General features: G+C 52.2%; 3 long non-coding RNA genes across 4 annotated transcripts; 2 read left to right on the top strand and 1 right to left on the bottom strand.

The window, feature by feature from the left end:
* Window positions 1-1,855: 1,855 nt before the first annotated feature.
* Window positions 1,856-5,119, top strand: LOC311441855. Of its 2 annotated transcripts, none has more exons than XR_014696283.1 (4): window positions 1,856-1,992; window positions 2,071-2,269; window positions 2,360-2,496; window positions 4,941-5,119. It is a non-coding gene; the product is annotated as an uncharacterized lncRNA (long non-coding RNA). The 2 variants fall into 2 exon arrangements; XR_014696284.1 differs by having other exon boundaries at window positions 4,927-5,119.
* A 3,239-nt stretch (window positions 5,120-8,358) lies between these two features.
* LOC311442216 lies at window positions 8,359-9,005 on the top strand. Its single transcript, XR_014696523.1, has 2 exons — window positions 8,359-8,489; window positions 8,621-9,005. It is a non-coding gene; the product is annotated as an uncharacterized lncRNA (long non-coding RNA).
* A 5,623-nt stretch (window positions 9,006-14,628) lies between these two features.
* Window positions 14,629-15,365, bottom strand: LOC311441867. The gene is made up of 2 exons (XR_014696304.1): window positions 15,204-15,365; window positions 14,629-15,072 (listed from the first exon to the last, which is right to left on the bottom strand). It is a non-coding gene; the product is annotated as an uncharacterized lncRNA (long non-coding RNA).
* Between the last annotated feature and the right edge of the window lie 369 nt (window positions 15,366-15,734).

Raw genomic sequence — 15,734 nt, 5'->3', positions numbered from 1 at the left:
AACGGTAAGGTTAAGGCTACAAGTACGTGTTAGGGTATGGGTTATGGTAAGGGTAAGGGTTAGGGTAAGGGTAAGTGTAAGGGTACGGGTCAGGGTAAGGGTTAGAGTAAGGGTTAGAGTTACGGTTAGGGTTAGGGTAAGGGTAAGTGTTGGGGTAATGGTTAGGGTTAATTTTAGGGTTAGGGTGAGGGAAACGTAAGGGTAAGTGTTAGTGTAATGGTTAAGGGTAAGGTTAAGAGTAAGTGTAAGGTTTAGGGTAAGGGTTAGGGTTAATGTAAGGGTCAGGGTAAGGGTTGGGGTAAGGTTTAGGGTAAGGGTTAGGTTAAGGGTAAGTGTTAGGGTAAGAGTAAGGTTAATGGTAACCGTAAGTGTAAAGGTAAGGGTTAGGGTAAGGGTAAGAATAAGGGTATGGGTAATGGTAAGGGTGAGGGTTAGACTAAGGGTAAGTGTAAGGTTTAGATTTAGGCTAAGGGTAAGTGTAGCAGAAAGGGTATGGTTTACGGTAAGGGTAAGTGTTAGGATAAGGGTAAGGTTTAGGGTTAGGTTAAGGGTAAGGGATAGGGTAAGGGATAGGGTAAGGGATAGGGATAGGGTAAGGTAAGGGTAAGGGTTAGGGTAACAGTAAGGGTAAGGGTACGGGTAGAAGTATGTGTTAGAGTAGGGGTTATGGTAAGGGTAAGGGTAAGGGTTAGGGTAAGAGTAAGTGTAAGGGTATGTGTAAGTGTACGGGTCACTGTAAGTGTTAGAGTAAGGGTTATGTTAGGGGTAACTGTTAGGGTAATGGTTAGGGTTAATTTTAGGGTTAGTGTGAGGAAAACGAAAAGGTAAGTATTAGGTTAAGGTTAAGAGCAAGTGTAAGGTTTAGGTTAAGGGTAAGGGTTAATGTAAGCGTCCTGGAAAGGGTTCAGGTAAGGTTTAGGGTTAGAGTTAGGTTAGGGTTAAGTGTTAGGAAAAGGGTAAGTTGTATGTATAAGAATAAGTGTGAGAGTAAGGGTATTGGTAATGATAAGGGTGAGGGTTAAGGATAAGGTATAAGGATAAGAGTATTTTAATTTTTTAATTCAATTAATTTTAAATTAAAATTTTTTAATTTAATTAATTAATATTTTAATTGTACGAGTAATTGTTAGGGTAAGTTTAAGCGTAAGTGTACATTTAAGTGTTGTTGTATGGCTTATTGTAAGGGTAAGGTTAAGTGTTAGCGTAATGGTTATGGTTAATTATAGGGTTAGGGTGAGAAAAACGTAAGGTTAAGTATTAGCTTAAGGTTAAGGGTAAGGTTAATGTTAAGAGTAAGTGTAAGGTTTAGGGTAAGGGTTAGGGTTAATGTAAGGGTCAGGGTAAGGGTTGGGGTAAGGTTTAGGGTAAGGGTTAGGTTCAGGATAAGTGTTAGGGTAAGTGTAAGGTTAATGGTAACCGTAAGTGTAAAGGTAAGGGTTAGGGTAAGGATAAGGGTATGGGTAATGGTAAGGGTGAGGGTTATGCTAAGAGTAAGTGTAAGGTTTAGATTTAGGCTAAGGGTAAGTGTAGCAGAAAGGGTAAGGTTTACGGTAAGGTTTAAGGTTTAGGGTTAGGTTAAGGGTACGGGTCAGGGTAAGGGTTAGAGTAAGGGTTTGAGTAAGGGTAAGGGTAAGGGTTAGGATAAGTGTAAGGGTGCAAGCAAGGATTAGGGCAAGAGTAAGTGTAAGGGTAATAGAAAGGGTTAGGGTAAGTTTAAGGGTAAGGGAAAGTGTTAGGATATGTTTTAGGGGAAGCAGAAGGGTAAGGGTTAGGTTAAGTGTAAGGGGAAGGGGAAGGTAAGGGGAAGGGTTGGAGTAAGGTATAGGGTAAGGGTAAGGTTATGGTTAAAGGAAAGAGTAAGGGTAAGGAAAAAGTAAAGGTAAGGATTTGGGTAATGGTAAGGGTGAGAAGGGTTAGGGTAAGGGTTACGGTAAGGGTTAGGTAACGCAGTGTACAACCTGGGACGTCACACGCAGAGCTGCCTCTGGCAAGGTGAGTGAGGAACAGATGTAGCAGTTGTTGTGTTGTAGGTCTCACTGTTCCTCTAAGCATCCCCTCTTTGTCTTTTAGAGGTGTTGTAGCTGTTTGAAGAGGGTAGATTGAAGCATCTGCCTCGGGGGCTGGTAAGCGGCAGAGGTAAGGGAGCAGATGAGAGTAACTTACCTAGTTGTGCTGTGTCTTTGGATGCTGCATCGGCCTATGCGTTTCTTTTTCTTTCACAGGTGTCTCGCACAGGCTCAAAGGAGCAAACTGCACTCTGAAGAGCTGTGTAAGAAGAGGGGCTGGTCATGAGCTGGGTTGGAGCAGAACGACCAAGTAGCACAAGGTGACTATGAAAGGTGTCCGTCTTGCTTTGCAGGTGCCGTGGCAGGCTCTCCACAGAAGTGGATAAGGATATGAGATAAGGCCAGAGAGCGACAAGGAGCGGCACGTGCAGGGATGGTTTTGAAGCGCTGCGGTGGCTTACTCTTCTGTTCATCAGGTGCCACAGGCAAGGTGGGTTGTAACATCAGTCGTTATATTTGCATGAAAGCAGTTCACTTGAATGCCACAGTGCATCTGAGTAGGGTGTTCTAGCAGAACAAGCTTGTCTGGCACAGCGGTGCCTGATGGCAGTGTGTTTCCTCAGGTGAAGAGGTGCCTGAAGCCCCATCCTATCTAGCCTGCACACAATTATCTGAGAATGAAAGCTGCTTTCCAGTAATTCAGAAAGCCAAGTTACGTCTCAGCCTTGAGCATCTCGGGCTTTGGGGCCTGTCTGTAACATTTGGCACCAGCACTAATACTTTTTTTGGCATATGTTTAGCGTTTGGGGCCTGTGTCTGGGATTTGGGCCCTGTCTCGAACCAGTGGGGCTTTGTCCTGGGTTTTGGAGCCTGCCTCTAGAGTTCAGGGCCTGTGATTAGGCTTTTGGGGTCTGTGTCTGGGGGCCGGTATCTGGGGGCAAGGGGGGAGCTGCTTGTAGACCCTTGGGGCCAGCATTGAGGGGGTTGGGAGCTGACTACACCTTTGGGGCCTGCTTCTGGGGGCGGGGGGGGGTTGAGACCAGCATCTGGGGGAGGGGTGGGAGCTCTTTGTATTCCTTTGGAGCCTATGTCGGGGGGCGGGGGGGGGGGGGGGAAGGGGAGGGTTGGTTGGGAGGTGCTTGTACACTGTTGGAGCCTGGGTTGAGGGAGGAGGTTTGGAGCTGCTTCTACACCTTTGGGCCTGGCATCGGGGGTAGGGGTTTGGGTGCTGGTTGTAGGGGCCTGTGTTTGGGGGGGGGGGCTTGGGACCTGCGTCTGGGGGAGGGGTGGGAGCTGCTTGTACACCTTTGGGGCCTGCATGTGTGGGGGGTCAGGGCCTGTGTCTAGCGGGCTGGGAACTGCTTGTACAATGTAGGAATCTGTTTCTGCAGGGTGGCTGGGAGATGTTTGTACAACTTTGGGGCCAGCATCTGGGGGTGGCTGGGAGCTGCCTGTACACTGTAGGGGCCTGTGTTTGTGGGGGCCTTGGGGGCCTCCCTCGGGGGGGGGGGGGAGGGTTGGGAGCTGCTTGTATAGGGTAGGGGGCCTGCCTGGCAGGGGTTGGGAGCTGCTTGTAGAATTTGGGTCGCTGTGTCTGGGGGGGCGGTTGGGGCCTGTGTCTCAGGGGTGTTGGGAACTGGTTTGGGGTCTGTATTTGAGGGGGGTTGGGAGCTGCTTGTGCACTTTTGGACCTATGTTTAGGCTGGTTGGGAGTTGCTCATGCATTCTAGGTGCCTCCCTTTTGAGAAGGGTTGGGGCCTGCATCTGTGGGTGGTTGGGAGCTGCTTGTACACTATAGGGGCCATGGTCTTGGAGGGGGGTCTGGGCTGTTTATACACCTTTGTGGCCTGTGTTTGGGGGGGGGGGGGGGGGGGGGGGGCCTGTGCCTGGGGAAGTTGGGAGCTGTTTGTTCACTCTAGGAGCCTCCATTTGGGGGTCTTTGGGGCCTCCCTTTGAGGGGGAGGGAGTTGGGAGTTGGTTGTACACCTCCGCATCCCGTGTCTTGGGGGGGGTGGGGGGAGTGGGGCCGGTCTCTGAAGGGGCGGGTTGTGAGCTGCTTGTACACCTGTGTCGGGGGGAGGGTAGGGGGGTTGGCGGGGGTCGGGTCCGGGTCTTGGGCCAGTGTCTGGGTGGAGTCCAGTTCTTGGGAGGGGGTGGTGGGGTAGGAGCTGCTTGTGGGCAGTTGGGGTCTGCATCTGGGTGTGGTTGGTGCCTGCTTCTGTTGGCAGTTTGGGGCCTGCTTGTAGACTTGTGCAGCCTGGGTTTGGGGGCTTTTCTGTAACGTTTGGGGCCTGCATTTTTGCTTTGGGATGCATCTTGAGCTTTTGAGGCCTAGCAGTAGCATTTGGGGCCTGCATCTGGGGCTTTTCTGTAGCATTTTGGTTGTGTATTTGTGATTTGGGGCCTGTATCGTGGGTTTTGCCTTTTTTGTAGTTTCCATCTTTGTGTGTATGTGTTTCGTTGTTGGTTGTCTGGGGTTAGGGGCAGTTTGGGGTTTGGATTAAGGTCAGTGTCATTAGCGTTAGGGGGTTGATAATAAGGGTTAGGGTTGTGGTTAGAGTTGTTAGGTTTAAGGGGAATAAGGATTTCAGGGTAAGGGGATCAAGGTTGTGGGAATAAAAATGTTGTTTTTGCGCAGTTACATCCTGTAGAGGGAAGGAAGGTGGTATTGAGATATGCTTGCAGTGATAAGACAGCTTAACAGTGTGAAATGAGTTCATCTGATTCGTGTCAATATGGAACAATGCTAGGGCCGCATGATATGATGAAAAGTCTGAGAAAACCAGAGTGGTTAATATATATAGTTCTTGTATCTTGCAAAGGAATGGTCCAGCAATTCGGGTCAATAGGGGATAAGAGAACAAAGGGGTTTCAGAATAACTGCTAACTATTACAACTGTTGCATGGGACACTATGCAAGTGTCTGCCATCCAGCCAAGATGGACAAAGGAGATGGACAAGAGAAAAGCCTGGGAGGAAGACTACGAGCCTTCAGTACGAGCGGCCCCCAGAGGGACCACCGGAGACTGATAACGCCTGCACCAGTGGGAGGGTTTGGATTCTGGGAACTAATTAGAATAACCCTGCCTTTTGTAGAAGTAGTAATGAATATGTATTAGCGTAGCAGCATAAAAACCAGCCGCCTGATGTAACTTGTGTGCGTCTTGGTGGAGCAGAGACTCCTGGCGCACCCAGCGCTGCTTGCTTACCTCTATTCAATTAATAAATTGTAAATTTCAATTGCAATCCTATTTGGGACCCAGTCATTTATTACAAGCGGGCGCTCGTCCGGGAGGGCTTTGGTTCCTGATTTCTGGTTTGATCTAGGAGAGGCACCCCCACCATTTGGTGGCTGCTGTTTGAGTCAGGTCGGAACTAATGGCATCTTGAACCTGAATAAAGGTAAGCAAAGTTTCTGATTCTTTTTTTCAGCTCCCTTGCCAACTGCAGCACTATATTTTGCCCATAATTGTGTGTGTGAAGATCCGAACGAAGATGACGGAGTCGTAAGCATTTAAAGCGTATACCGTTCGGTTGGGTGGGGTTCGGTTGCCTGTGTGTGTAAGAGTGTGACTGAGATGGAACTTAGTTCCGAAGCGATTGTGGAGGTCTTCTAACCGCGGTTCCAATCTCCCGTGAGGGACTTGGCCGGTGAAGGACCGAAGGGATTCCTATAGGATTTGTGGGTGTGTGATAGGTCCTCAACCCCCTGCAAGACACTCTTACTAAGGTAACCAAGGGCTGTGGGAATTGCCAGAGTAAAATTCCTAGATGGGTCAGACAAAATCGAAGACCAGAGACCGGAAGAAAGGGAGCAAATTACCAGTCATACCACCAGAAAGTCCATTAGGAATAACGATTCGAAATTGGAATGATAGGGACCCCAGAAAAGGAAAAAGTAAATTAAAAATGGTCCAGTATTATGTGACAGAATGGCCAAAGGAGCCTTTAAGACTACATGTCTTTTGGCCTGTTTTTGGATCCTTCAAAGACTGGATTTGCCAGGCCTTAAATATCCATGTTAATTCAAAGGAAGCTTTTAGCCAGGAAGAAAGTGATTATGCAGGATTATGGATCAGGAGGACTTCAGGTCCTTTTCCAGCCTCAATATTTACACTAAAAGCAGGTAAGAAATTTGAAGAACAAGAAGAACATGAAAAAGAAAAAGAAGATAAACGTGAGCCGTTGGATAAGCTACCACCTCCATATCCTAACAATCCACTCCCGGCGGCTCCCCCTCCGGTGGCTGTGGTATCGCCACCAGTACCACCGTTGCCCCAGCTTCCACCACCAACAGCACCAGAATTAGACCGACCTCCGGCCGCATGCAGGAGAAGTAGGACGGACGTATCTGAGAGGGCTTCTCTATATCCCTTAAGGGAGGTAACTGGTGTATAACTGGTGCGCGTCTTGGTGGAGCAGAGACTCCCGGCGTACCCAGCACTGTTTGCTTACCTCTATTCATTCAGTGAATTGTAAACTTTGATTGTAATCCTATTTGGGACTTTTATTTATTATAACAGACAACCTTGTAAAACGCAGACAACCAGAATCCTTACAGCAATTAGGTGGAAATCACGGCGTAAGAAACATTACCACCTCAAAGAGTAAAAACCTCAAAAGAAATGTGACTTGTAACAGGCCAGCAGCTGTGTATTTTCTGTGAAGCACCAGCTAGATTATGAACCTTGAATAGCACAGTTAAAGGGGAAACAGGGGAGGGTCCCGGTCCTCGGCAGAAAAAAAAAGTGTATAAACTGTGTATGGAATTAGTAGGCACCCTCCTGCTTGTGGGACACCCGCCATTGTAATCTCGAATAATAATGCTACTGTACTGAGATCCTCGACTCAGCCTATGCTATTTGCTACAGATAAGACAATGAACAAACATTTATGGTGTATTACCCTAAGTTTTTGGGTTAGGGTTTTTTGCGTCTTAATGTTTTGGGGTTAGGGTTTGGAGCGCCCTAAGTTTTTGGGCTAGGGCTTTGAGCATTCCTAACGTTTTGGGTTGGGTTTGGGTTTTGAGCATCCTAAGATTTTGGGTTGGGGGTTTTAGGCATAGGTCTTCAGGGGTTTAGTGTGGTAAATAGTTTGGGTTAGGTCTGTAGGGGTTTCGAGGTTTTTTTGGATGTTAGGGCTTGAGGCTTTTTTTGTAAGGGCGGTGAGGGTTCCAGTGAGTGCTGGTAAATGCAGTTCTCGAGCACTCGGCCTGTGATTGGCCATGCTGGCTGTGCGGGGAATGCTGGTAGGTGTAGTTTTCCAGCACTGGGAGGCCATGTTGTGTGCCCAGAGCATGCCGGGAGATGTAGTTCTCGGGACTCCGGACTTCCGGGAGGCCATGTTGCGTACCCACAGTATGCCGGGAAATGTAGTTTTCGGATTCGGGACTTCCGGGAGGCCATGTTGAATGCCCAGAGCATACCGGGAGATGTAGTTCTCGGGAACTAGGGTTAGGGTTAGGGGCTAGGGCTGGGGCTAGAGTTAGGGTTTCGGGTGAGGGTTGGGGTTGGGGGTTATTGTTAGGGTTAGTGGTTTAGGGTTAGGCTTAGAGGGTTATGGTTAGGGATAGGTTAGGGGTAGGTTTAGAGGGTTAGGGTAAGGGTTAGAGGTTAGGGGTTGGGACTGTGGTTAGGCTTAGGGTAAGGGTTAGGGTGAGAGTATTAGGGTTAGGGTTCGGGTTCAGATTAGGGTAAGGGTAAGGGTTAGGGCAAAGGTAAGTGTTAGGGTAAGGCTAAGGGTAAGGCTTAGGGTGAGGATAAGGTTTAGGGAAAGGGTTAGGTTTAGGGTAAGGGTAGGGTAAGGATTAGGGTAAGGGTAAGGATTAGGGTTAGGTTTAGGGTAAGAATAAGGGTAAGCTAATGGTTAGGATAAGGGTAAGGGTTAGGGTAAAGGTTTTCATTTGTTAAAGCTGAAACGCAGTATGCAATCTGGGACGTCACAGCCAGAGCTGCCTATGGCAAGGTGAGAGAGGAAAAGATGGAGCAGATGTTCTACTCCTAGTTTTTTCTTTATACGTAAATAAAAGTTTGAGCTAATTCCAGTTGGAAGAGTTCCAATTACTTGCTTGGTCATAATGTCTTTTAATATTGAAAGCTGCAGCAAAAGCATGGGGATTTTTGCTTCTAGAAACACCCTAGTTCTCTTGTCTGCACTATGCATGCTTTTGAGCTAAAACTGATTAAAAAATAAAAAGAAAAATCACACACACACACAAAAAAAAAAACACACACCACAGCTGCTGCTGCTCTCTTCCTACTTCCTTGTGCTTTGCCCCTACCCTTCCCAGGTGATTGGATTTGGGTGCTAGTCGGGGCCAAATGGTATGTGAGTCCCAGGCATCCCCTCAGAGAGCTCATTCTGCTTGGGCTGCTCTTTGGGGTGTTTGTTTTTCCTTCGGTCAGTTGCAGGCTTCTTCAGGTGGATGAGAGTTTATGGACTGATGCGTTTCCAAGTAGCGAGGGGTACGCACATCTTTTTGAGGTAACAGCTAGTAGGATCTGTTAGAATAAACTAATGTAGTATTGATGCCTTTATTGCATGCAGTTCTTTATCAGGTGAGTAACTGTTGCGAGTAACTGAAGTCAATGTTACTTGGTGTGTTTGCTATGCAGTGCCTGTGCGGACTATTGCACGAGACACAGCTTTCTGACATCTGGCCCAGCAACTACTAAATAAGGGGAGGGGAGAAGCTGAAGAACGACCAAAGGACAAAGCCTGGGAGGAAGACTACGAGCCTTCAGTACGAGCGGCCCCCAGAGGGACCACCGGAGACTGATAACGCCTGCACCAGTGGGAGGGTTTGGATTCTGGGAACTAATTAGAATAACCCTGCCTTTTGTAGAAGTAGTAATGAATATGTATTAGCGTAGCAGCATAAAAACCAGCCGCCTGATGTAACTTGTGTGCGTCTTGGTGGAGCAGAGACTCCTGGCGCACCCAGCGCTGCTTGCTTACCTCTATTCCTTTAATAAATCATAAACATTAATTGTAAGCCTATTTGGGACTCGGTCATTTATTACAAGTGGGACCTCCCGATGGGTGGAAGCTGTCGGGATAGCTCGGGATGCTGAGGCGTGGTGCTGCAAGGAGGTTGGTGGTCGGTGGCGCCCTGGGGCAGGCCGAATTGGGAGGGGGCGAGGCGGCGGGTGGTCGGTGGCTTCTGTGGAAAAGGCGCTTGTATGGGGGGCTGCGCATTCAGAGGAACCTTGACAGGCTGCAGATAGGGGCAGGCAGGAACCTTTTGAAGTTCAGGAGAGGGAAATGCCAAGCCCTACCCCTAGGGAGAAACACCTCTGTTTACCAGCACTGGCTAGCTCGATACTGAATAAGCATTTCTTCATGGAAGGGGTGCTTTGCTATTAGAACAGGCTGCCCGGGGAAGTGGTAAGAGACCGGATCCTTGAAAGTATTGAAGAGCCATGTGGACATAGCCCGGGAGTCCGGCCTCCGGCAGGGCGGGAGCTGGCTCTTCCGAGCCCCTGTGCTCCGGTCTTGTGCGACGCGTTTGCAAGCAGCACCGGGTGCCGGGTCCGACATCGGACGGTTCGGGGACGGCGATTCCGGGGCCGTCGGCTAGCGGGGGCCGGCTATGTCGTGTCCCGGGGATCCGACTTCAGGGGGCGTGGGGGCCGGCCGTGCAGTGAAGCGGGGGGCTGGCGTCCGCCGGCTTTCCAGAGAGCGGGCTTTCGGTGCCGTGCGGTTCGGTGGCCGGCCGTCCCGAAACGCTGGGCACCGGTCTTGTGCTAGACTCAGCGGGCTCCGGGGCCGAACTCGGCTTCTCGGGGCCGGCGGTCGCGGTGTCCAGGTGTCCCGCCTCGGGCGGCGCGGGGCCGGCTGTCCCTAGCAGCTGGGCTCCCAAGAGCTTCTGGGCTCCCAAGCGTCGCCCAAGACCGGATCCCAGAGAATCGGGACGGCCGGCCACACCGCTGCGACTAGCACAAGCGTCTCCCGACAACGGAGCCCAGGGGCTTGCGAGGGTCAGATTCCGCGCCCCGGGATAGAGAAACGGGGAGCGCGGGTCGGCCGGCCGCAGCTTCGCACGGGACCGAACCCCCTGTCTCCGGCACGGCCAGACCCCGAGCCGGCAGACAGCAGCCTCCCGCTTCACGGCACAGTCGGCCCCCAACCCGCCCGAGTTCTGATCGCCGGGACACGGGACAGCCGGCCGCGCCGCCCGAGGCCGGACACCTGGAGCCCGGGACCGCCGTCCCTGACAAAGCCAAAGTCGGACCCGGACCCCGCTGCGGCTAGCACACGCGTCGCCCAGGACCGCAGCCTAGGACCTCGGGACGGTCGCATCCCGCGCCTCCGGCAGGAGCTACCCGGGAGGGCAGGACGGCCTGCCGCAGCTCCGCAAGAGACCGAACCTGCTGGATTCCGGGACGGCCAGAGCCCGAGCCGGTGGGCAGCAGCCTCCCGCTTCACGGCTCGGCAGGCACCCACGTCGCCCGACTTCGGACCCACGGGACAGCCGGCACCCGCGCCGCCGGAGGCCGGACACACGGGCCTCGGGATCGCCGTCCCCGAACCGCACGAAGTCACACACGGTCTCCGGTGCGTCCAGCACACGCATCGCAAAGACCGGAGCCCAGATTATAGGATCAGCCAGCCCCGCGCCGCCCGAGGAAGGACCGGGAACCCGGTGCGCTTGGCACATGCGTCGCCCAAGAACGGCACCCAGGGCCGCGGGATGGTCGTGCGTCACGCAGCCCGAGTTCGGACCCCCGGAACACAGGACAACTGGCACCCGCGCCACCGGAGGACAGAATCCCGTGCCCCGGGATTGTGTTGTATTTTCTCCCCCTCCCTCTTTGAGGAGAGGGGGAGTGAGGGAGCGGTTGTGGTGGAGCTCGGCTGCCCACCTGAGTAAAACCACCACTGTCCTTTTTGGCGCCCAACGTGGGGCTCGAGGGTTGAGATAACAGTAGTATTGATTGAAGTATTTACAACTAACATATTGGTTGTCATAATGCTCGGTTTTCTGGTAATACTTTTCTCTGTGGATATGTTGTATGTAGCCCACTCTCTGTTTTCTTTTTTCCTTTACATCCGATCGGAGAAAATGTTGAAGTCTGTGCTTGTTTTTTTAACATGTTGTGCTGTAACATACTGGCCTTCAGTTTGGTTTGGTATTCAAGCCCGGCATTGTTATCCTCCTGGTCTCCTGGAGATTATCTTATTGACAATATTAAGAATTACAGTGCCTTCTTTTTTGCCCCCAGCAGTCAATCAGTGAATAATATCGGGTGTGGTGTCTTCTACTTTTCTCCCTGTGGGCTAATTACAGCAGCCTTTCAGTATCTTGGATACCCCTGGTGAGATATTATCCTCCTCTTACTAGGTGTAGTGTTTGTCTTCTTCCTCAAGGCAAAGCAGTTTATTAAGAATATTATCCAAGGACCTGTCCCCAGACAAAGTTGTGGGTGGCAAGGTGTGTGGGGGGATTTGGGCAGGTACCTATCACGGTTTTCTCCTCCAATGGTTCTAAATTTCACCCCTGAACAAGTACAAAATCCAAGAAAGCTGGTAGAAAGATGTATGCCCTGACCCTGGCAATACTAGAGAACTCCGCCAGCTGGCTGCACTCTGCTGGGGTCTGGCTTACGCCTATCAGATGTCAATTAACATTGCCCAGCACCCTCAAGGGGATAGGGAGGTTCTTGAATTTGATGATGAGACAGCACACACTGTGATCACCCCAGAGGACCGACCATCTTTGGTATCAGTCGCCCCCGTAGTAAAGACAAAACAGTGGAAACGGAGATCAGGTCGTTTAATAAGGGAAGGAGCGCCTCCTATGGATGAGGGAGAAGAGGAAAAGGCAAGCGGCTCTAAAGCAGCGTTATCACGGCAACATCACGAAGAAGAGACTGAAATCATAGATGAATCAGAAACTACTCGGTCTCTATCCTTGAGTGAGCTGCGAGAAATACGAAAAGCCTTTAGTCGCCGTCCAGGTGAGCACATCCTCAGTTGGCTGCTTTGACACTGGGATAGTGGGGCCAATACCCAACAGCTAGAAGGCAACGAAGCCAAGCAGCTGGGATCCCACAAGCCTCTGGGAAGATTGAGAGGTACAATGGGCTGTTAAAAACTATGCTGCGAGCATTGGGTGCTGCGACATGGAAACATTAGGATATAAACCTACCAGAGGCCACTTGGTTAGTTAACAACAGGGGGTCTGAAAGCCGTGCTGGTCCTGCTGAAACAAAACCCCTACACACTGTGGGAGAAGCTAAAGTCATTGTAGTGCATGTGGGGAAGTGGATGGGGAAGGCGGTGTGGGTTGCCCCTGCCATGGGAAAAGGCAAACCCACTCGTGGGATTGTCTTTGCCCAAGGTCCAGGGTATACCTAGTGGGTGATGCAGAAAGATGGGGATATCAAGTGTATGCCTCAAGGAGATTTAACACTGGGAGAAAATTAATCTGTCATCCAAGTTATGTGTTGTAGGAGGACACTGCAGAACCAATGAAAGGTCAACTTTGCAAGGAACCAGGCAAGTGCAACAGTGATGTGAGCTAAGCTGGTGCTGGTGTCAAGAAAACCAACTTCGCCTGCCCTGAGTGACCACTTTGACAGATGATGGTGAAACCATCAACAGTTTTTATGAGCATTTTGGGAAAAGACCTATAGAATAAAGAGAAGTACAGACATAAAAATGCTTCAATGGACAGAAAACTATGGTGATGAGACCATCTATATACTAAACTGTACCTGATTGTGACACAAATGTTATGGAATAAGGGGTGGAAGTTGTGTTGCGTCTGTCTGAGCTGGAGTCACCGTTTCCCTGCAGCAGCCCGCACAGTGCTGTACTCTGCACTCGTAGCTGGAACAACACTGAAATCACTCCAGTGTTGTGCCTATTGCTGCATAGTGCTGGCACAGCATCAGGACTCTTTCCAAGTCCCTAAGAGCCAGGCACGGGTGCCGGCTGTCCTGTGTTCCGGGGGTCCGAACTCGGGCTGCGTGACGCACGACCATCCCGCGGCCCTGGGCGCCGTTCTTGGGCGACGCATGTGCCAAGCGCACCGGGTTCCCGGTCCTTCCTCGGGCGGCGCGGGGCTGGCTGATCGTATAATCTGGGCTCCGGTCTTTGCGATGCGTGTGCTGGACGCACCGGAGACCGTGTGTGACTTCGTGCGGTTCGGGGACGGCGATGCCGAGGCCCGTGTGTCCGGCCTCCGGCGGCGCGGGTGCCGGCTGTCCCGTGGGTCCGAAGTCGGGCGACGTGGGTGCCTGCCGAGCCGTGAAGCGGGAGGCTGCTGCCCACCGGCTCGGGCTCTGGCCGTCCCGGAATCCAGCAGGTTCGGTCTCTTGCGGAGCTGCGGCAGGCCGTCCTGCCCTCCCGGGTAGCTCCTGCCGGAGGCGCGGGATGCGACCGTCCCGAGGTCCTAGGCTGCGGTCCTGGGCGACGCGTGTGCTAGCCGCAGCGGGGTCCGGGTCCGACTTTGGCTTTGTCAGGGACGGCGGTCCCGGGCTCCAGGTGTCCGGCCTCGGGCGGCGCGGCCGGCTGTCCCGTGTCCCGGCGATCAGAACTCGGGCGGGTTGGGGGCCGACTGTGCCGTGAAGCGGGAGGCTGCTGTCTGCCGGCTCGGGGTCTGGCCGTGCCGGAGACAGGGGGTTCGGTCCCGTGCGAAGCTGCGGCCGGCCGACCCGCGCTCCCCGTTTCTCTATCCCGGGGCGCGGAATCTGACCCTCGCAAGCCCCTGGGCTCCGTTGTCGGGAGACGCTTGTGCTAGTCGCAGCGGTGTGGCCGGCCGTCCCGATTCTCTGGGATCCGGTCTTGGGCGACGCTTGGGAGCCCAGAAGCTCTTGGGAGCCCAGCTGCTAGGGACAGCCGGCCCCGCGCCGCCCGAGGCGGGACACCTGGACACCGCGACCGCCGGCCCCGAGAAGCCGAGTTCGGCCCCGGAGCCCGCTGAGTCTAGCACAAGACCGGTGCCCAGCGTTTCGGGACGGCCGGCCACCGAACCGCACGGCACCGAAAGCCCGCTCTCTGGAAAGCCGGCGGACGCCAGCCCCCCGCTTCACTGCACGGCCGGCCCCCACGCCCCCTGAAGTCGGATCCCCGGGACACGACATAGCCGGCCCCCGCTAGCCGACGGCCCCGGAATCGCCGTCCCCGAACCGTCCGATGTCGGACCCGGCACCCGGTGCTGCTTGCAAACGCGTCGCACAAGACCGGAGCACAGGGGCTCGGAAGAGCCAGCTCCCGCCCTGCCGGAGGCCGGACTCCCGGGCTATGTCCACATGGCTCTTCAATACTTTCAAGGATCCGGTCTCTTACCACTTCCCCGGGCAGCCTGTTCTAATAGCAAAGCACCCCTTCCATGAAGAAATGCTTATTCAGTATCGAGCTAGCCAGTGCTGGTAAACAGAGGTGTTTCTCCCTAGGGGTAGGGCTTGGCATTTCCCTCTCCTGAACTTCAAAAGGTTCCTGCCTGCCCCTATCTGCAGCCTGTCAAGGTTCCTCTGAATGCGCAGCCCCCCATACAAGCGCCTTTTCCACAGAAGCCACCGACCACCCGCCGCCTCGCCCCCTCCCAATTCGGCCTGCCCCAGGGCGCCACCGACCACCAACCTCCTTGCAGCACCACGCCTCAGCATCCCGAGCTATCCCGACAGCTTCCACCCATCGGGAGGTCCCACTTGTAATAAATGACCGAGTCCCAAATAGGCTTACAATTAATGTTTATGATTTATTAAAGGAATAGAGGTAAGCAAGCAGCGCTGGGTGCGCCAGGAGTCTCTGCTCCACCAAGACGCACACAAGTTACATCAGGCGGCTGGTTTTTATGCTGCTACGCTAATACATATTCATTACTACTTCTACAAAAGGCAGGGTTATTCTAATTAGTTCCCAGAATCCAAACCCTCCCACTGGTGCAGGCGTTATCAGTCTCCGGTGGTCCCTCTGGGGGCCGCTCGTACTGAAGGCTCGTAGTCTTCCTCCCAGGCTTTGTCCTTTGGTCGTTCTTCAGCTTCTCCCCTCCCCTTATTTAGTAGTTGCTGGGCCAGATGTCAGAAAGCTGTGTCTCGTGCAATAGTCCGCACAGGCACTGCATAGCAAACACACCAAGTAACATTGACTTCAGTTACTCGCAACAGTTACTCACCTGATAAAGAACTGCATGCAATAAAGGCATCAATACTACATTAGTTTATTCTAACAGATCCTACTAGCTGTTACCTCAAAAAGATGTGCGTACCCCTCGCTACTTGGAAACGCATCAGTCCATAAACTCTCATCCACCTGAAGAAGCCTGCAACTGACCGAAGGAAAAACAAACACCCCAAAGAGCAGCCCAAGCAGAATGAGCTCTCTGAGGGGATGCCTGGGACTCACATACCATTTGGCCCCGACTAGCACCCAAACCCAATCACCTGGGAAGGGTAGGGGCAAAGCACAAGGAAGTAGGAAGAGAGCAGCAGCAGCTGTGGTGTGTGTTTTTTTTTTTGTGTGTGTGTGTGATTTTTCTTTTTATTTTTTAATCAGTTTTAGCTCAAAAGCATGCATAGTGCAGACAAGAGAACTAGGGTGTTTCTAGAAGCAAAAATCCCCATGCTTTTGCTGCAGCTTTCAATATTAAAAGACATTATGACCAAGCAAGTAATTGGAACTCTTCCAACTGGAATTAGCTCAAACTTTTATTTACGTATAAAGAAAAAACTAGGAGTAGAACATCTGCTCCATCTTTTCCTCTCTCACCTTGCCATAGGC

Source organism: Aythya ferina (genome assembly GCF_964211825.1).
Source record: "Aythya ferina genome assembly, chromosome: 10".
Taxonomy (NCBI): Eukaryota; Metazoa; Chordata; class Aves; order Anseriformes; family Anatidae; genus Aythya; species Aythya ferina.
Note: the sequence above shows the minus strand (reverse complement) of the source record. Positions and strands in the feature narration are given on the sequence as shown.